The sequence below is a fragment of the Lonchura striata genome, chromosome 4, assembly GCF_050655825.1.
Source record: "Lonchura striata isolate lonStrDom1 chromosome 4, ASM5065582v1, whole genome shotgun sequence".
Lineage (NCBI taxonomy): Eukaryota > Metazoa > Chordata > Aves > Passeriformes > Estrildidae > Lonchura > Lonchura striata.
In genome coordinates this window covers 67,041,957-67,063,075 of record NC_140706.1, presented here as the reverse complement: position 1 = coordinate 67,063,075, position 21,119 = coordinate 67,041,957, and the positions used below count along the sequence as shown (strand labels likewise).

The following is a 21,119-nucleotide window of genomic DNA, read 5'->3' as shown; positions in this document are numbered from 1 at the left end:
CTATGAGGAGGCAACTAGAGGAGAAAAATGAAACCTTACATTACCCAGCAAAAGCTTTCTCTATAAAATATAGGCCTCTGTGGAATAATGGAAAAAGGTCCAGAAAAACAGATGAAGTTGTACTGGATTCACTAGCTCTTTTCCCCTCCTCTGCATCCTGCCAAAAATGCAATTTTACTTTAATTTTGGTTTTGTGTTGTTTTTCATGATGCTAAAATGTTGCTTGAACACAGATGTAAACCATCAGTCCAGTATTGTAAGGCATGGACCACACAGACATGCAGTTCCTTTCAAAATGCAAACCAGAGGAAACAATCTGCCTTTAAAATTAAACTTCCTCATTAATTTCATTAAAAACGTGTGCAGCTTCTAGGGAATGGCAGAGGGTGACTTAAAACATGGCATTATCCCTTGAAAAGTGGCAGGCGGTGAATATGCTGTGGCGGAAAAAAAAAGAGGATCTGAAAGAAAGATTGGGAAAGGGAAGGGGATCTCCTGCAGTGGTTGCCATTTTTCTACTCCTGTGTGCTTTGCTGTGCTCTGCAGACACACAATAATAACCCCAGTGGGCCCGGGGATCAAATGACGTGTTGCTGAAGGATTAGGAGCAATTCTATCCCCCTGGCATGTGTTTAGGAATTTTCATTAAAATGACCTTGGGTGTGGTGAGAAAGGAATTCGGGCTGCATGGATGGAGAGCTAAACATCCTACCTGGGGAGCAACAAAAGGTCTCTGCAAGGCTCGCCTCCCCAGGCCCAAGCAGAGCTGTTGTGCTTTTTCCCTGCTGGAGTGTGCAGTTGTTCATGGTGATACGTGGAAGGTCAGAATTAAAAGGCATCTTTCCAGGGGATGGAGGGGGGAGGTGGGAGAATGGAGTGGAGGAAAGAGCAAGGGCGCTTGTTTCCTGGAATTGCTTGAAAACACATACATAGAAGCAAATATGGGTTTGGTGTGGAGCAGAATTGTGTTTAATTAACAAGGCAGCCTTGTGACCAAGTGCTGCACCAGGAGAAAATGGAAAATTATTGTTAGGTTGTGCAACCCCATCCTGTTCATCTGCACAAGCAGCCCCTGCACAGTTTTGTGAGTTTCTTGTTTATGGTCTTACTTAAGCAAAAATTTCCAGTCCTGCTGAACATCTTCTCACAGTTTGACTCTTTGTATTCAGACAGGCAGCATCTTGCACTTTACAGCAGCATATGGAATTCCTGCTGGCTGAACCCAATGTTTTTGAGGAAGCAATTTATTGATAATTGTAATGCCTATGATACATGCCACCATATCTTCTAATGGTAACATTCCAGATTAAGTGGACTAATCAGGATAAAAAGAAAGGATGATGATGTTAGCAACACAGCAAAAGCATTAAATCAAGCAGAAAGTAAAACCTCTCTAAAGTTTATAGGGTGTGTGGTTGAAAGGCTTGTACACAAAACTTGACAAATTTCATCACCTGCTGGTGAAATGTCCTCCCTACCTAGCATTCAAGGTAAATTAAATGTGCTGCACTGTAGCAGGTATTCTTGGTGACAACAGTTGTCCTAGGGCACTTGGATGTAACACAAGGTATTAAGAAGCAAGCACAGAAAAACATGAGTTATCTGTAGTTCACTGCAATTTCCAACTCATTCTGGAAGATGTCAAGGGACTATTGATGTAATGAACAGTTAAGAGCTTGTCAGTCCTCTGTCCTTTCATAGCCACCCTCAAGACATCAGTTTAGACTTGGCCTGGCCAAGTGCTGTCTTTTGGGAGGAGAAGACACAGCCCTGGGATGAACTTCCCTGGAGCAGAGGAAATGCTGAGCATTGTGCAGCAGGTGCTGTGGCTGACCACCCAGCGTTTGTAAACCAGGAGCTGATGGAGAGTGAAGCCCTGTCATATCCCCAGAGGGTGCCCCGGGTGGGATTGCTGTGATAGCAACAAAAGATGATCTGTTGCAGGTCTTTTTATCCTCAGCCTGCAGAAACACAATCCCTTACTTCAGATGGAAAGAGTTTATTTCAGCCTGATTGCATTACAAGATCCTGGAGTGGGTTAACACCTGAGCAGCAGAAGCCTGTCACATTTGAGAAGCTGTGTCAGTGTGACTGGTCTGCTCCCCTCAGCTCAGTACCTGGAGGCAGAAGACACCGTGGTTAATGAGAGGAAGCCTTGAATATTAATCAAACCTGTCATTTCCTACAAGGACATCTGTAGGCACTGCTGCTAAGATGGTTGGTTTAGACACCTTTTATTCTGATCTCTGTACTCTGCCTTCTGTGGCTCTAGAAAGAAGAGAGGAATGTAAATGTGACCTAGCTTAGTAAATGGCTTTCCTGAAAATAGGCTGAGACTGATTTTTCCTCTTGCAGAAGACCCATGTAAAAATGCATGGATTTGCAGTAAATCTCTGGAGGTTGCTCTTCAAGAAACCAATTAGTAGAGCTAAGGATAGCAGGACCTATTTTGCATTGTCTTTGTCCTTTACCAACAGTCAATTTGCTACAAGTTAAGGATGAAATTTTCTTACTGTTCTTAATTGCAGATGTCTGACTCCCCACCTTTCTGTTGTAGGGGGACTTCTTCATATCCTGGGAAGGTTTTGTGGTCATTTCAGTTTTAAGAGAACTTTCAGTCCACTTGTCGTGGAGACCAAAGAAGTTAGAAACCTAACTTCCCATTTGGAAACAGATCTAAGGTGTCTGAAAGCAAAGGGAGCTGTTTTATTTGTGCTGAGACTGCCTGTCCTCTCTGCTCCATGAGGATGAAAAACAATCAGAACCTCTGAAATATCTGTCATTCCCACTGAGTGAGGAAAAGCAGAATGTGATACTTTCTTGTGCCAATCCGTCAACAATCATTATTGGCTAAAGTTTTTCCTTGCAGCATGCAGGTTGGTGTACTTATTTTCATTTACAGGAAGGGTGATTCGGAGCAGAGAGAGGTTAATCTCTCACATTAGCCAAGTCATATTAGCACTGGCCAAAACATTCAATAGAGTTTGTTTGCTCACTGTCACTATGCATAGCTAAATGCACTGCTTCTGCCTGCCTATTATGGGTTATCTTGGGTGGCCTGTCCAACCCATTGATAAAGCCTGCTCTGACAATGAAATTGCCAGGGAAGGGGTTGTTAGCTGAGCTCTTTGGTGTCTAGAAATGTGCCCAGCCTAGGTTTTCCTAGGCTAATAAATGTGTTCCTTGTGGCCAAGGAGGACAGCAGAGGTGGCTAGCTGAGCAGCTTGGCAACCCACGATTTCCTCATCATGGGGAGACCTAATTTCTCTAGTCCCAGTTCTGGTTTGCTTGCTTCTAGTCCAAATCAGGCATTACTTTTTCTTGTTTGTTCTTAATTTCTCACATATTTAGATGCATTGCTCTCATGTCAGATACAATTGTGTTGTGTTCTTGCAAATTTCTCTCAGGAGGAATAGAAGAGGATGTCCACTAAATGTTTGCTCTAAGGGAATTGTATGAATGCCAGTGAGGGGGAGTACTTAGTGCTAGTGAAGGGGTGCTTCTAAAAGATACAGTGCTATTTGTCAGGATTTTGGTAATTTTGCCAACATGAAAATGTCTGAGTCTGAGAAAGTTGTCTGCTAAACATGAAGGGGAGGTTCTAGCTATTGAGACCTATGCATCATTCTTCCCCACCAATCCAGCATGTGTGAAGTCAACATTAGAAATATTCCCATTCAGAAGCAGAAACTGGACAGAGCACTAAAAGTGTCTAAACAGAACAACTAAAATCTTGTAAGAGGATGTGGAAGAGTTTATGCAGATCTGGGCATCTTTCCCACCTTAAATTGTGAGTTTTATACATCTGAAGAAATTTATGTTGTACTAATGCATGGAATTGAGGGTTGTATTTAACATCATGACCATTAAAAAAAAAATTAACCCCTTTGTCCACCTTTGTAGTATTTTGCAACCTTGACAAAAGGGTTGACATTTCTTCCCTTGGAATGTATGCAATGTGGCCAGCAGGTTTAAAAACAAAGAAAAGAGCTTTATTAATGCATCTTGAAGAGAAGAGTAAAAAAAAAGAAAAAAAAAAAGGTAGTCTTGTATTGGGCCTTCAGTTACTGCAGAGGTCTGTTGTCCCTGGAATACCTTTGCAGTGTGTGCTAAACGGTCACTCAAAGTCAGCATGAAAAAATTATTTCCGAAGCTGTTGGACAAATAAGGAGACTCATTCTGAGCAGGGACTAAATTGGTTTGGAACATATGCCTGGGCTGAGCAGCCAAAGTACATAATCAGGTTTAGCAAAACAAAGCCTGATACCAAACTTGCCAGGAAAAATTGTTTTGTCATTTTGAAATCTGCTTGGTTTTTAAGCAAACCTTCCCAGAACAGAAAACAATGTGTTTCATGACCCACTTCATCTGCCATTGCTGTATTTTTCCTCTGAAGACTTGTAAGGAAGGGGAAGAATATATAATCCCTTTGTTAAGATACTTAAATTAAAAGCTTGCTCGTGTTGAACCGCCCTTTCAGTCAGGATTAACATTTGTTACCCAAGTCTATATACCCTGTAAAACAACGACTAATCCAGACATTAATCACAGGAAATATTCTGGGCCTTTTAAAAATAAACCATGACATTCTATGAAGAATACATAATTGAGAATATCCTGGACAGGTTGAAAATTAGCCCAGTTGATTGGTTACATAATGATCAGCTGGGTAAGCCAAGGGGAAAGAAAAGAGCACATGGGGCGAACAATGCAGCAGCTCTGTGCTATTGTCTGCCTTTTCCTGTCCTCGAGTTCAGCTCGGTACAAACATTGTCATTCCAAAACAAATGACATTAACAGGAGGTGTCTGTACCCCTGGTCAACCTCGCTCCTCTGCTTTCCGATTTTTCCGACCACCGTTCATATTTTTCCCCCTGCTCCCTTTGCCATTTCCAGCCAGTGTTTCCCAGCCCCGATGCGTTGCCCAGAGCAACTTGTGCAGCAGTTGGGTTGTGACTGATCCCTTTCTTCAGGCAGTATCTGTCAATGTCCCCCCTCTCTGCCAAAGGCCAGTTACTCATGTCAAGGTCAAATTGTGGACAGTCATTCTGTGTCTGCCTAAGTTAATCCAAACCAAACATACCATGTATAAGTAGCTTATCTCCCAAAATAAATAGATGATAATTAGCATAAGCCACCGCACCCACTCCTTTTCCATTCCTCTCTGAAAAAGTCCTTCCACCTGAGTAAATCAGGATGCTTTGTCTGACCCATTCTTATTATGTTGAAAAGCGAGCTCTGGCTCCCAGTGGGATGGCATTGATCTGGCTTTCCCAGACCAAGCCGCTCTTAGTGACACAGGAAGAGATGCACACAGACGTGCTTGTAATGGAGGTGAGATTATGCCAGGAAACTCTCATAAACTATAATTTACAGCAGATCTCTGCAGCTCTGGGTCAATAGTTATCAGTTGTACCGTTGTCTAAACAAGTATTGTGTCTTGGGCACAAATGTGTCCCACCTCTGTTTTTTCAGACAGCAAGCTAAAGCAGACTTAGCTGTGCAAGGAGACTGAGGCACTTGGGGTTACAGTATGGATATGAGTCAGAAGTAGATTAAAATTCCATGTTTTCTCTGTGGGACTTTCACTGGGATAGCAGCTTCTTTGGTTGGCTGAACCTCTGTGTTGTGGCACTATGGGACTCTGTAGTGAAAAAAGCGTTCCCCCCTTAGTGTCACAGAACATGTAAGCAGGGATCCTGAGGGAGAAGAGAGAGAAAGCTGAGTGCTGATGCTGTCAGGTGGGTGAGCGAAGGGTGATGTTGAAGGGCACAAACAGGCAAAGGCAAAGGAAGTGATGGGTCTTAACTGCTCTCCCTGACCAAAGTGTGAAGTGGTGGTTGATGGTCAATTCTTTCCTTCTATAAAATCAATTTCCGGTGTAAATAAAGGGGGAAAAAAGTGAATTGAGAAAAATCCCAGCTTTGCTCTCGGAGAAGGAATCTGCCTGACTTGGGTTGCTGAAGCTCAACTGGCAATGAATTAGGCAGGTGGGATTTTTAGTGCTGAAAAACAAGTTTTCAAATTTCCTACGCTTCTTTTCTGTTTAAATATCCTGTAATAAAGACAGACAGGAAGTACTCCCCATGCTTATGTTCAATGTTATAGAAATAACATATATGTAATGCTAATTACTTAATAAATGATATATAGTTAAAGGAAATTCTGTTCACTACACAGGGTTTCGTCTCTTTATTTAGACTTGTGTAGCTCCTTTGCCCTTCTCAGGACATATGGTTTGTTCTGAAAGAACAAGATGAGAGCTGAGCACCCACACCTTGGCTATGGTTATCATTGAAGGTATAATTTCTGTTTAGATAATTCCCTTTTACTGCTTAACGCCTACAAAACAAAATGTGAATAATCAAAAAAAAAAGTAAAAGAACGAATAATCTAGGTTAAGTAGGATCTATAGGTTTCAGTCAAGAGTTAGAGGATGCAGTCAGTATTCTGGGATGGAGTCAGACAGAAAATTAAAGGATTAGGCCCAGAGCACATGGGCTCTGCTGTGGGCCTCCAGTGCAGGGGTTTCCAGAAAAAGTGATGTACAAGATATTATGACCTGCTCTTGTGCTTAACATAATAAATTACACTTTAATGACACAATTTGCAAGTAGTGGAATACAGGTGTATTTTGGAAGCGTTTCTAGCCAGCAGCAGAAGTGGCCCAAAACGCAGATTTGAGAGCAACATTTGTACAAGCTGGGAAGTTATATTGCTTATATTTGCTTTAGTAGCCTTGGAACACATCAGAGGCGGTGTGAAACCTCTTGGGGGGTTTGGTGTTGCTTTGCATAATTTCCATCAACGTCTTCACATCCTTCCTCAGCTTTTGAGGCTCAACCCAGGTGTGCTCAAATGCTCCCGAAACTTGGCAAAAGCTTCTGCGAGGCTGCCTGGGGGAAGGGAGGGAAGGAGGCAACGGGGAGGTTTCACCTGGTTTCAAGTTTCAGGACAAAAACTTTTGCATGAGTAACAATTCCCAGCTTCAAGAGCCCCTTGACAGCGCCGGGAATCCAAAATTGCCGGGTTTGTGTACAGGACAGGCGCTGCCAGGCGGAAGAATGGGATTTCAGGCAGCACTGAGGAACAGGATGCTGTCCTTGTCGGTGCACAGGCTGTGCTTACTGGAAGCCTGTGGGAAACACTCACCCGGACTTGGCCACCTTTTCCTCTCGGGCCGGGGCGGGGAGCGAGGCATGCGAGGCAGCGGCGGGGCAGCTCGCCGCGCGTTTCCGAGGGAAGGGAACCATCTGGCACGCCGCTGGCAGCCGGGGCTCGGGCCGCCTTTCCCCGGCTCACAGCTGGCCGCAGCTGGCCGCCGGCAGCCTGAGAACCGCCCGCCCGCTCCCCGAGGCGCTCCCGGAGCGGGGCCGCGCTGCTGGCGGGCGCGCTGCCAGGCGCGGCGCCGGTGGCAGGGGGCGAACCTTGTAAAGAATTACATTGATCGTTCGGTGCGGCGAAAACGCGCCCTCGGTTGAAAAGTCATGCATTAATTAAGTTGATGGCCTGTTTAGCTTGTAACCTCAGCAGCTGAGTCTCAACCTCTCTGTGGTCAAATAGATTTACCTAATGTAATGAAAGGCCATACCCTTTCCATTTCCTTCTTTCAAAGCCCTCTCACCACAAACTCTTCTGGTAAGGCCACTTATCAGTGACAGCACATTTTTCATTACTAGTGGAGTATGTGTTAAAATGAAATTTTGAAATCGTTTTTAAAAAATGTCACATAGTGCACACTCCATATCGACTGGTCAGTGATCAATCTATCAATCACTTAACTTTGGTTTTTTAAAGTTGGTTTGTCTCCTTGGATTGAATTTGTTATAGACAACACTCCTTATTCTAGGCAGGCTTCTAGAAGAAAGGTAGAGACCTGATTTTTGTGAAAAGTCGAAGTAATATTTGTATTTGCTTGTCTAAAAGTAAAAAAAAAAAAAAGTAATTTTACAGATCTTAAGTGATTAACTTTGTTCTGCAATTTTTCCTGAGGTTTAAAAAACTATATATATGAATAAACAAAACAGTTCTGTTCTTGTAATATAGTTCTATGTGCTAATAGATTGAGATGCTTTATGACAGTAAGGCCTTTATTTAATATGTATCATGTTTGTTAGTAAGTAAACTAGGAATTTAGTTCATGTGCATGTTCCAAATGATCCTGCAAAGTTCTCTGATTATGTAGGAGATAATAATTATGCTTCAAGTTAACAGGAAAGATTTAATTTTGTATTTGATTTCATACTATTGTGGACTGATGATGTAATTCTATTTAGTGTCATTAAATTTTACAGCAGAGTCATAGAGAATCATGGTGGGGTTTTCCTGTGTGTGGGTTTGTTTTCTGTTTTCTGTTTTTTTTTTTTGTTTGTTTGTTTGTTTGGTTTTCTCTTTTTTGGGATGTCTAGGATTTTTTGCTTGGATTTTTTTTTTTCAATGATTGTAGCAGTGATTCAAGAATCTGCCCAGTGGCTGAGATGGGTAAAATTTAAAATTAATGTGCTTTATGTTTTCTATAACAAGGAGGAAGTGTCAAACAGAAAGCATAAAGATATCAGAATAAGAATTTGTAGATGAAAAGATAAGAAATTCCAGGAAAGGCTTAAAAGAAGAAAAACTGTGGAAAGCATCTACGAAGATAGAAGCATTTCCCACAACACTGAGTTCTGCAGCATGTTCTGTTACATATTCTGTTTATTTTACCCTGCAAGGCATCCTGTTGAATTGGAGTCTTGAGTACATTCAATGACCATGACAAAGACCTTTCTGAATCAATGCAGACTGCTCTGTAAAGTGTCTGTAATTTCAGGGCAAGAAACTCCAATGATTTTTTTTATTTCAGCCATTGCTCTTACTGTTCACTTGCTTGGAATTGTTTTAATGGAACAACTTTAGTGTCCATTTGTTGAAGATATTAACACTGAAATAGGATTTAACAGAATAATTGCTGGAGTTGTTTAGAGCTCAGGTCTTTGTAGCCACTCAGAATGCTGCTTCCAAGGGTTTCCAATAGGACAAAGATGTAGTATATATTATGGGATTGATTTGTACTTTTTTGTTTCATGATTCTGAATGAATTTTGCATTCTTTTTTAAGATGTCTATACTTGTTTAAACTTAATAATTTTTCTTGACAGCTTTTCTAAGGTTAGATCTTCTGTGGGTCTTAGCACAAACTGAGTTCTTAGCTCTCTAAGTCCTTGGGCTTTAAGGTCTCTGAAGTCCAGAGGAGTCTGTCCTAATTCTTAGTGTTTCAGAGACTTGGGGCTTGATTAGGTTTGTATTTGAAGGAGATCAGTGCATTAAACTCACACCAGAAGTGGTGTTCAGTGGCAGGATTTAAAACAGACAGTGGAGAAGACAGCCAGCCACAGGATGTACCAGCTGGAATGTCTCACTGTCTACACAACAGCCGGGCTCCCTGCTGAATGAGAATTGCATAGATCAGTGCCACCTCACAGGGGAGGAAAGGATAAAGCAAACTAATGAAGCTCACTTACATGCTGTTGTGGCCTGGCTGTTCACACTTCATGAAGAGTCAAACTGGGCCTGAAGCCTTTGCATCATTTTAATTCACTGACACCTTCAGCTGCCAGTAAGAGGGAAGACACAGAAGCAGTGATCTAGCCAAACAGATATTTTATTTTTTGGTTGTGAAGATATCTACATCAGCATGAAAGCAAAATTTATTTTAAAAGGATTTTTTGCCAGTTCTGAGGGAAGAATATGACTTTCCTGAGTAGTTAGTCAGCCCTCTGGCTAGGGCACTATCCTGAAGGAGAACCTGGCCCCAGCGAGATTTCTTTTGTACTGGAGGATGTGGAGATGACATGTGCCATCTCAGGAGTGTACTTTGAATACTGTGCTGAGGGTTTCCTAGATTGCCTCTCTTTCTTGCCAAAGCACTCCACACTATGGAAGTCACTCCATGCTGGGCATCTAATTTATTCCACCCCAACTAAAGTTCTTTGTTGAAATAAGTTCCAGAAAGTTTTGGTAAATTTCTGATAGAAACACTACGTCACTGGAAACCGGTCCATTACCTCTTTCTAGAGCAAATCTATGATGGACTATGATGGCTGCTATGTTTTGTTTGGCCACTTTGGAGCCATTTTAATTCTCAGATTTGTTTTATATTGGTAGTGGGCTGGTGTTTCTAATGCTCAACATGTACAATTACTGCTCTGTTAAAAAATAAAGAATACTATGGAAGTTGAAACCAGAGACTGGAGCCCAGGAGTGAAAACAGCTGAAAGCAGCAGGGAAGGGGAAGTAAGTGGCAAAGCAGGCTCTGGTGCTGAGATGCAGGGTGTTCCTTGTTTGTCATTATTCCTTGGGGAGCTGAATAGAAGGAAAAGCCATCTCTTGTTTTGTAAGTCACTGCAAGTATCTTAAAAAGCAGAGACAAAGAAAAAGAACGGAAACCAATCCAGAATGTCTTTCTGCTTGGTTTTGGACGGTCCCCGCTCTGTCGTGTATTGAAAAGGGTCTGAAGCAGAATATCCTATTTTTGCAGTTTCTCTTTATTGTAGAGCAGAACTTGCAGAGGCAGGATGACTTTCATCAGGGTGCCAGGGGGTGGTTTGTGTGCATTATCAGAATTCTCAATCAGTGTTCTCCCAGGCAAATAGTGACAGGACAAGAGGATGCGGCTTCAGGTTGGACATCAAGAAGAGTTTCTTCATGGAAAGGGTCATTAAGCATTGGAATGAATTTCCCAGGGAGGTGGTGGAGTGCCCATCCTTGGAGGTGTCCAGGAAAGGACTGGATGTGGCACTCAGTGCCATGGTTCATTTGATAAGATAGCAACACCAAAGGTTCGACTTGATGATCTTGGAAGTCTTTGCGAAACGAAGTGATTCTTTGAATCTACACATCAGCACAAGTAAGGGGTTCAACAAAGGAAAAAGGTGCTGGGAGGTTCAATGAAGTATTTTAAGCTCTTGGAGCTCCTAAAGGAGGTTTTGTTATGTGGAAGATGAAGGTAGAGCACCACGTAGAAAGGGCAGCTGTAGAAATATAAGCAAGGAATTGTATTTTCTTCCTGAGGGAAGAAGGAAACACTGGTGATGATGCTGCGACTTTGGCTTGCTAGATAGTCAAGTACATGAGCTAAATGTTTTTTACTTTTGAAACAATAACCCCAGGAAATGTTCTGAGGGAACAACAGAGGGTGACCTCTGTTTTGCTTATGCTATTCACCATTAGCTGCAAAATCTGTATGCTTCTGTGTCTTGTTTAATCACATGTGATGGAGCCGTTTGCGTATAAACCTACTTTGGGGAAAGACATGGGCCATGTGAAGTGGCTGTGGTGTCCCTCAGAGAGCCCTGACTAAAATGGGGCAGATCCTTCCTCTCACACTAGTTAGTAGAATAATAATAGCAGAATAATAATAAGGAGAATAATAATAATAGTAATAATAATAGTAAGAGTCTAGTTGCAAGATTAACTATATTGCAAAAACTCTTCTTGTAGCATTGAAAAGATGAACTCAGTCCTGCAGCCATTGCAAAGAAGGGTTACATCCTATTTATGAAAGTATTTAGTTCAAACCAGATTTGAGGGGTTTTAAACTTGGCTGTGCTAAGGGCTGAACACTGTGTTCTTCTGCTGGCCTCTAATGCAGTGTGAAAGCATTAAGTAACATGGGCTGAAATGCTGAAAGTGCCTGTGCAGCCTGTAACTCTCCAAAGCAACATTCCAGCTCCTGAGAATCCAGTCTTGGTGCAACTGTAGAAACAGCAGCCAGGGAGGGATGATTTGCATCTTATGTCTTAATGTGAATAAAATGCATTTTTACACAAGGAATCAGAGTTGTCATAGAGGGGAGGATATGCTGGAATCTATATCAGCAAGAGGGTTACATTCTTGCCCTTTGTGCAAATCCCTTAATAATTATTTAGCAATAACCAGTACCTGAGTGCAATGGAAGATAAACAGAATTGTTGACAGCATAAGGTAGACTCTTATATAAATTTTATCATCCTGGAGCTGAGTGGCAGCAGATGTTCTTGGTCATGCAAGCTGGATTTCCCACTGGATGAGAAATTGGTGATGTGGAGTCTGGGTATGTTCTCAGTTTACTTAAGACTGCATTCATCAGTTGTGTGACGGGGATGGTCAAAGAGCATGCAAGATGTTCTCCCTCATCCTTGTTTTCTTTCCTAGACTGCTAGAACAGCAATGCCAATGGAATGACTTTATTCCAGGAATTAATTCTCATTAGAGGTACTAAAGCAGAGAACAAATTGTCTTGTTTACTTGTGCCACCTCCCACAAGTAAAATAAACTTATGACAAAAAATAGTAGCTTTTATCAAAAGATTGAGCAGGCCTTGCTAAATAAAAGAAAACGTAAAGTAACATGCAATGGCATCTCTTGATTCTGCACATAATGATACTGAAATTGAGGAAGTAAATTACAACAAAAAGGATGCAAGATAGAGCATGCAGACCTGGGGGTACAGTGCCAAAATAGCTGATGAATTCATCTGGTTTTAATGGCACAGTCACTCCTTCTTTTAATCAGTTTGTCTCTTCTGAGTAATGACACAGTCTGGTTATTGTTCTAATATAGGCAATAACAAATCGTCAAAACCAATTTCTGTACCTGCTTTTGCTCTCTTTCTAAACAGGAGATTTTGAACTGCATTCACATTGATAAGTAAGTCCTAGAAAAATCATGACATTTATTTAATGGCTGAAGTTGTAAATATACATCAAACATTACTGATTTTCTATTTCTCTATTTCTAATTTGGAAATTTTACGTTTAAACACTTTGCATAAAGAGATCCTAATCTCCAAGCAGACGTTAAGTTTACTGTAGTGTAGGAAAGTGTCTCTGATTTTCTCTCTCACATCTGCTCTAAGTCTTACATTTCTGAGGAGTTTTTTTTCCCCTGTAGATGAAAAGCGAAAGCTTCTAGTAATATTTTCCAACAGCACTGTTCATTTAGGGAATTTTTTTAGAATGGAACTTCAATAAATTCACATGGTAAGGTCCAGTTGTATTCTGCAGAACCAGAGCTTCACTCCAGTTTTCATGCAAACCAGGATCATGTGCTTCTTCCAAAGTTCAATTGCATTTATTATTGCAAGCCCTATTTCTCATTGCTCCGAGGATAACTCAGGGAATCCTGCGTGTGATAGCTGCATCCTTGAAAGCTACAAGCTGCCACCCAATTTAGTGTTGAAACATTTAACCTCTGAGCTGTGGATCCCATGTTTTTTTTTATCCTTCTGCTGGGAATACTGTGTGAAGCAGAACTGGTAATATGGTGCACCCCTCTGATGGACCCAAAAGCCCCACGTAGACTGGTCTAGTGTGTCAAAGTAGCTTGCAGTGCAGACTTCTAAGTGACAGCACATGTTCACACAAACACAAAATGTATGCAGTCAAAAAGTTTTTTCAATTATAAGAAAGAATAGTCCAGGAAAAAGCACTCTTGGTTTTAAAATACCAACAAAAAAAACCCTGGCATATGAAAAATGTCATGGCAGTGTCATCTTTTTGGAAACTTGGTGATGCAGAACAGCTGTATTTCTCAACATCAGGCAGGAGATCAGCTGGTTGAGTGATGACTTTTCATGTGTTGGAATATGGTGTCACTCTGCAAATGGCAAAAAGCAAATCCCTGCCTTCAGTCTTAGCTCCTATTTTCCTTAGTTGTTATAAATTTTGCTCATTTATTTTCACTTTTGCTCTTGGTGTTTGGCTGTCTCTTGACTTTCTGAAGTGCTAAACAGCAACCAGAAACACTGACAAGAGTGAGTGATAGAGTATGTCAGCTCAACTGAAACTCATACTTTTATAGGGAATAGCAACTCTGGAGTTAACTAAGAAATAGGGAAAGAGCAAATGCCCATTCCTGTAGCAGACTCAATTTCTGTAATTAACTCCCAAAAGAGCTGGAGCCCAACACTGTGCCTATATTTAGATAATGTATTTGTAGTATTTATATTACACCTGAAGAATCAAAACGATCAGTTTTCTTGTTTTCCTATTAATGTTTTCTCATTCAGATTTTTTAATGAAGAATTTGCCTATTGATTTTTTTTCTATAATTTGAAACTACTTAAGCAGATTTTCTGGTATGTTGAGGTATGCTGATAGCTGGCCTAAGACATTAAAATATCTTCTCTTTCCAAAGTAATGTTGATGGAAACTTTGATTTGAGCAGAGTCAAGCCTCTTATATCCTTGCCCATAGGTAAAATTTGTCCCTCAATTTCTTTCTTAATGAAAAGCAAAGGTTTGTACACCAAAGAAAAAACAAAAGAAAAACAAATGAATATTTTTCTAAGTCTGCCTTTTGTATAAGCTTTGAGAAGATTATAGTGTTGTTCCTATGAGTGTCAGCTGATAAAATCCTCAAAGCTGGTACCTAATTGGAACCTCTGGTTATCTGTAGTGAGGCTCATAACCAGTGGTCCCCCAGCTCAGGGAAAGACCTGTGTGTTGAATTAACAGCAGCTTTCTCATATTATGTGCTTCCTACTCAAGGGCGGTATATCCAATTATCGTCTGTTCCCCAAAGCCAGGGAAGCAGCGGGGTAGTGTGGTGAAAAGGCTGTATCCACAAACCATATTGATCCCTGAACAAATTTGTCTGGAGTCCTCAAGCACACACACGCACACATGTGTGCACACACACACAAATTCCTGTGGCTTTGCCAGTGCTGCTCTCTGCCTGGTTTGGTCTGTGCCTGCCCCAGAGCTTCGTGTCTTTGCCCAAGAGTTTTCCTGACACTGTCAGTGCAGGTGTTCCAGAAAAAGCCTGCAGTACTTGAATGGGGATTAGAACCTCTCCAGACAGATGACGATTGTTCTTTTATTACCAAAAGTTTTAAAAAACAAAAGGATCTTGCAGTGGGGTGGCTCAGAGTCAAAGGAACCCGAACAAAGCTGAAAATTGAGTGTATACATTGCAGCTCAATTATTTTGAAGGCTGAGGTTTCTGCTTCAATCCTTCATAAGGAAAAAGGCTGACTTAATTGAAGCATTCTCTTTTTTCATTCTCTGGGATCTTTATGCTTTGGTTTTATGTGTGTTTTATGGAAAAAAAGAAGTCAATACATCTATTAGTGATTTTACTGCTCTTTAACTTTAGTAACCCTGAACAATCCCAACGTCTTCTGACTAAAGCACAGCTTTTCAATAAGGGGAACATCAGGAAAGGTGTTTGTTTGCTGGTAGCTAATGGCCAGAAGTGGCCCCAGTTTGAAGTAAATCCATTCTGGCTTTCAATGTTATTGTTCCCAGACTTTTGATAAAACAGGTGGGATAGTTTCTGCCAGGGAAATTAAATGAAGAATGGACAGCATAGCGTTTGCAGGCTATGGGAACAATGGTGTCTAATAAAAAGCAAACATAAAAGGGACTTGCCTAAGAAACTGTTGTCTTGTTTTTCTTGTCTTTCATTTTTCCTCTGTAGGCAGATTTTGATGAGGTATTTGATTCCAGTAGGTCACTTGCAATGATGCCTGTGATGCAAATTGGTTAGTGTGTAAGTATGATGTCTTGGCTATTTTTCTGTTGTTCTTCCAATTTTCTTCCTATTATAATAAAAAGGAAGCACTGAAGACCTGTATGCATTATTCTGGTAGTGCTGTTGCCATGTGGTTTACACAAAGCAAGAATTTGGTGCAAAGCTGTGCTTTTGGGGATTACCCCAAAACCTGCAATGGTGTGACTGTGGAATTTATTTGGCAGACTATTTCCTGCAGGACAGTTCTGCTTACGAGTTCTGTGTAATTGTGTGACTGATATTCATTGTGTAAGGGGGAGTCAACAAAGCCTTCTGGCTTTCTCAGCTTCTCTAGTTAAACTGCAGTACTTGGACTCTATATTAATTCATATGAAATGATTTTAAACTCTCCTAGAATACATAGGTAGGGTGCAGCAGGAGGATGCATTTATTCCCTTTTTGCGGTGTGGCTTATCTGCAGATATAGAGAAGTGTGTCTGTCACTAAGCAAAAAAAAAAAAAAAAAAAATCCTAATGCAATCCTGCATTGCAAATGCAAATCAGCAGGAGGAGAATCTAAGCTCTTAGGAATTTCTAGATTCTATGTTTTAAAAATGTATCCTGCCCATTGACAATTCATAAAATCAAAGCACTCCGTATTTTTCTTTTCCCATGCCCATTAAAAAAAATTCACTGTAAATAAGGATTTGGATTTACAATAAGTAATTTTGTAGGCTGTTCACATAAAGTTATGTAAAGTAATCTGAAATAAATATTATAAAGTCAGGCTTTCCTATTACATCACATTTGCACATAATTTTTTGGACAGAAAAGAGAATCTGATTTTGAAAATTTTAGTTCCCTAATTCCATAGCTCTGTGGAACCATTAAGTTTTGAGTGATACCTTTCACAAAGAAGCTGGCATCTGGCTGATTGGGTGATTGGATTCTGGTGCAGTGCACTTGGGAAGGGAAACTGCTCTGATCAAAGCTGTTTCATTCAGTTCCTCTTTCAGGGATTAAAGTGTTTCTACATAAGGATTCTTCCTACCTCAGGAATTTGTTTTGACCTGATTCTGCTAAAATTTGGGAGGGTGAGAGCAAAGAGATGTATCACTGAGTAAATGATTCCTACATCCTGTCTGCACTGATCTATATCCTTGGTTTGATTAACATGCAGTGTCAATTGCTTGAGTCTCAGTGGGTTTTGCCTAGAGAGATGCTGTACAGTGCAAATGTGAGATGCAAGTGTAGTACAGGGTAAGAAATAAATCTGAACCCCTTAGACCTCACCTCTCATTATTCCAGGAGGTAGTTGAGTTTATTTTTAGTATATACTTGTTGTAGTGAATCTAAGGGCAGAATTAATTTTCTTTGCTTGTCTAAGACTGCACTTTAGGATCAGAGTTGTTGTGAATGTGATTGTTGCAGCAGCTGGTCCTCTGTGGTTACAGCCTGTGCCTTCTCACATCTGAACCTGTTACTTCTTGATCTGAGTTCTGGAGGCCTTGTGATGGTGGGGGAAAGTCCAAAGTTTGCATTCTGCCTATGGAGTTAATTGTTGGGGCATTTGAATGGTTTATAATTTCTCTAGCTGGGCAGGGCATGAGTGCTTGAGGGCAGCTGTGCCCTCCAGTTCTCTACTGTAGTCTGTGGTTATGTTTTTTTCCTTGTCTTTTTTCACTAATTTTTTTTTTGTGTGTGGTTGAAATGCATTTTAATTGCTCTTTGATCAGTATTTTTATTATTAGATAAATATACAGTGTCAAAATGTGGCATAGTTAATTTATTTCATCTGGTCATAACTTTTGCTGTTCTCCTTACAAGATCCAAAAAAAGAAAGATCAGACAGAAGCGCTATTCTGGAGGTGGTGGTAGTTGTGGATATTTGCTTCTATTTGGTTGTGTTTTGTTTCTTTCAAATTAAGACTGAAAAGCAGAGGATATCAGAAGACAGCAGTGAGCTTGCTCAAGAGGGAATTGCAGCCCAGACTTGCTGTTCCATATAATGTGCTTTTTTCAGCATCCTTGCCCTTCTAACATGAAACTGTCTTGGATATATCAAGGTAGCTGTTGTTTGAATGTTTTCAAGCACTGTGTGATGGTTTGCTTTTCTGGAATGCTTTAGGTAGAGCATGCTGGAGCATCTTGAGGAAAAAATATTTTTAATCCACTTTCTACTGAAGCTGAAGTCCTTTAGAATTTCATAATGTGATTCTGAGATATTAAGTTTCCCCCAGTCTCAAACTGGACCAATTTGCGTTTGTTGTTGTTTGCTTGGTCCCTGTTAAGAGGAGTTTAATAGTTTATTTCACCTGTTGCTAGACTGCATGAATACCTGGAGTTAATATTTTTACTGTTGAAATTATGAGAGGTTTATGATTAAAGAATGGCAACATTGCTGAAAAAAAAAAAAGACACCTTAGGAAGATTTTTATTAGCTAGGGTTTTCATGTTTCCGTGTCTGTGTTTTCACAATATTTGATGTGAGCTTTCAGTGTGCCACAAGGGAGAGAAGGAAATGAATACACTATATTTCAGCTAAAATTTCAGTAACTCTGATAAGAAAAGAAAAAGATGCATCATGTATATGAGTGACTTTGTATTATGCCATCAAGAGTGTAAGAAGAATTCACACAGTCTGATCTTGGGAGGATGTTAATTCCACATTAGTTCCCAGGGAACAAGCCTAAAGAGCTTGGTAGGTTCCCAGCTACTACAAACTAAAATAGCCATGAAATACAGCCCAGCCTTAGAGAGACTTCTGTTTTGGGCTCAGAGCACCAGTTCCTGGGATGGGGTGAAGAACTACATTATAGAGAGGGTTAGTAGGGAACATTATTTATGCTGTACATATAGAATCACTATAGCAAGATGAAATATTGTAAGTCAGTTTTGGTGGGGTGTGGATTTGCACTAATCCACTGAAGACTTTGGTTTATAGCTTGTTTTGGCCTTGTTAAAGCTTCTGTGGCTCCTGGGGTTTATTGCTTCACGGTGCTCAGAAGGACATAAATTAGTATACATCAAAATTGTTCTTGTTTATCTCCCCTGCAAGTGGAGGAGGCCCAAAAGACACAATTGAATTGAAAACAGTGCACATGAAAATTCCAGCCAGCCAATCAAGCTTTGTGGACAACGTGATTTTGCTGATACAGATTTGTTGGAAATATTATATTTCTTTCTGAGACGGGAATGATTATAAAAGCAGATCTCAAGGGAGCAACTTACTGGAAACCCAAGCCATGCTGAATAGTAACTACTTTTACCTAAGGAAGTTTGCCTTTTGCAAATTGCAGGCAATTTGCAGACCTTGCTTCTGTGCTTATTTTTGGATTGCAGTAGATGTTCTGTTGTGGCTGTTGTGGATTTTTGTATTTTCCAGGCCACATCTTTTAAATACTCTCAAGTTTAAGTGATACTTGAATAATTTTCATCCCTGGATGTTATGCTTGTTACTAGGGATGCATGCAATGAATGCAACATCATTCACTTTTTATATCTCCTACTGAAAAAATAGATCATGTAAAGAAAGTTGACAAGTCACGTGTACAGCTAGGTCAGAGCAGACAAAGTGTATATGCTGTTGGTTCTGCCTAGTTTTGAGAAAAACCCAGTTTAGTGAGACAAACCTTAAACAAATCCATTACCAGGATTTACCTCAGTCTTCACTCACTTCACAAAGGAAAATTTCAGAATTTGCTTCTTTGGAAGCCTGATGCCAAGAGAAACTGGATTCTGTGTGAGGAGATCCTGCTTGGGATGTGCCTCTTGGCTTGGCACCATGCTCCAGTCTTATTCTTTCTGTGTCATCCCACAGGAGACCTCTGAGGAATGGACTTGATATATTTTGCCTATAGAACAGCAGTAAACACCTTGTTTTGGTTATATATCAAGGGTTACCAAGCTTGAAAGGCAAGTCTGAAACAATTAAATGAAAGACCAGTTTTAAAATATTTAGGTAATTCATTGGCACTAACTCATCCAGGTGATATGGGAGATGAGAGACCCTTACATTTGACTTCTTTATTTTCATTAAATGTGCCAGAGGGGAAAAATCCTGATTCTGGCTGCCCTGTGGAAGTGAGTGTGAAGAGAAGCATCTGATGAGGTATTTGCAGGATTTTGGGGAGACTGCTCACACTTACTCCATTATGTGTCTGAGTGGGGCTGATGGAGGATTTCTCTTCAGGATCAACTCATCAGTTTCAAATCCCTTACTGAGCCTTCCCTGCTCAACATAGGGAGGTGGAAGAATTGATCAGAGGATGCAGTTCTTGGGCTGCGAGAAGGAAATAAAGGAAGTGGGAATGCCTGTGCTGGCAGGTTGCTCTCAGAGCTGTTCTCAGGTACATGACCATCCCATGACCTGATGGAACAAGTAGAGGTTTGGAGAAACTGATTAAAAGTGGTACCTGTCATGCTGTGAGAAGACCTTAAAGATTTACATGTCACTCTTCTAAAGCACTTTTTCCACTAGCTTGCTGTTTTGTTTATATATCATATGGCAGTATCACTTTTAGACACCAAATGGAAAGCATATGTAACAAAACAGAAATGTTCTTCCAGTCCGTGCAACCAAGGGTGACGTCCAATTTGAAAAATGGATTTTCTTGAGGTGGAACATGCTACTTTAATTATTACATGCAGTTTGGAATCACGACTATTTGTATAATTAGAAGTTTGGAAAGGCCTCTACAAATTCTTTCTACTTAGTCATTAAAGAGGTTTTTTCCCTTCATTTCTAAATGCAAGCTAGAAGATGAATATCAAAAACAGCTTGGAAGGCATTCTGTCAGATGAAATATTTTAGATATTGGTATTGCCTGGATTTCAGTAAGCATTTCTCAGCTGAATAGGCAATAATTTTTTGCCTTTAAAAATCTGTTTAGACCATGCCTGGAAAATAATCTTGTTGAAAGGCAAATGGCTGCTGTGGTCAAAACACTTTACAACTTCCCTGGCATTAGGGTTAAATCTGTATTTCCATATGGGCCTTATAGAATTTTAAATAAATAGATTTTTTCTGGTGTGGTGGTGTTTTTCTTTTTTTTTTCTTTTTTTTTTTTTTTGGTCTTTATTATGTAATGGTAATGAATTCTGCTCCTCATTATTTGAAAAAGATGTGGGTAGTGGCATCTATTATTTAACATTTCTTGGGAGTGAATGCTCTGAAATAGTGCTATTATCACATTGCAAAATGACCTAATCTAAACGATGGGCCAAATTCTCATCTTATTGACAGCAGTGTAAATCTAGGTGAAATCCCCTGAGACCAAGTTAAATGCATGGATTTCCTCTACATTTCTACTGTTGTTTTAAAGTGCTGAATCTGCCCAAGTGACATAATTGAAAGAGCCACTGATCAGACAAAAAAATCCTCTGCTATTTGATAAGGTTGCACAAAGAAAGTTTATCCTTGTGAATTCTGTGTATTTTTAAAGTAACTTTTTTTTTCTTCTGAATTGATTAAGCTCTGTTGAAAATTCTTTAGTGTGAAAGAAAATCAGCTGTGACTGTGGGAAGGATTGGCTTATAATTTAGTAAGAAAAAATCCCAGCATGTCTGTAAACTTCTGAAAAAAAGATATTTCTCCAGTAGCTGTAATTTTGAAAATAAGCTGGTTTTGAAGTTTGTTCTGAGCGGAGCT

General features: G+C 40.3%; 1 long non-coding RNA gene across 17 annotated transcripts in view; it reads left to right on the top strand.

Annotated features, from left to right (window-relative positions):
• LOC144246137 (uncharacterized) overlaps positions 1-21,119 on the top strand; it is a 207,838-nt gene that overhangs the window by 74,623 nt on the left and 112,096 nt on the right. For 12 of the 17 annotated variants that reach the window (XR_014955237.1, XR_014955230.1, XR_014955241.1 and 9 more), the window contains one exon: positions 1-21,119. This exon is cut by the window's left edge; it is cut by the window's right edge and continues 33,193 nt beyond it. The exons of the other annotated variants lie outside the window; for them this stretch is intronic. This is a non-coding gene — a long non-coding RNA (uncharacterized LOC144246137). 17 annotated transcript variants of the gene reach the window in all.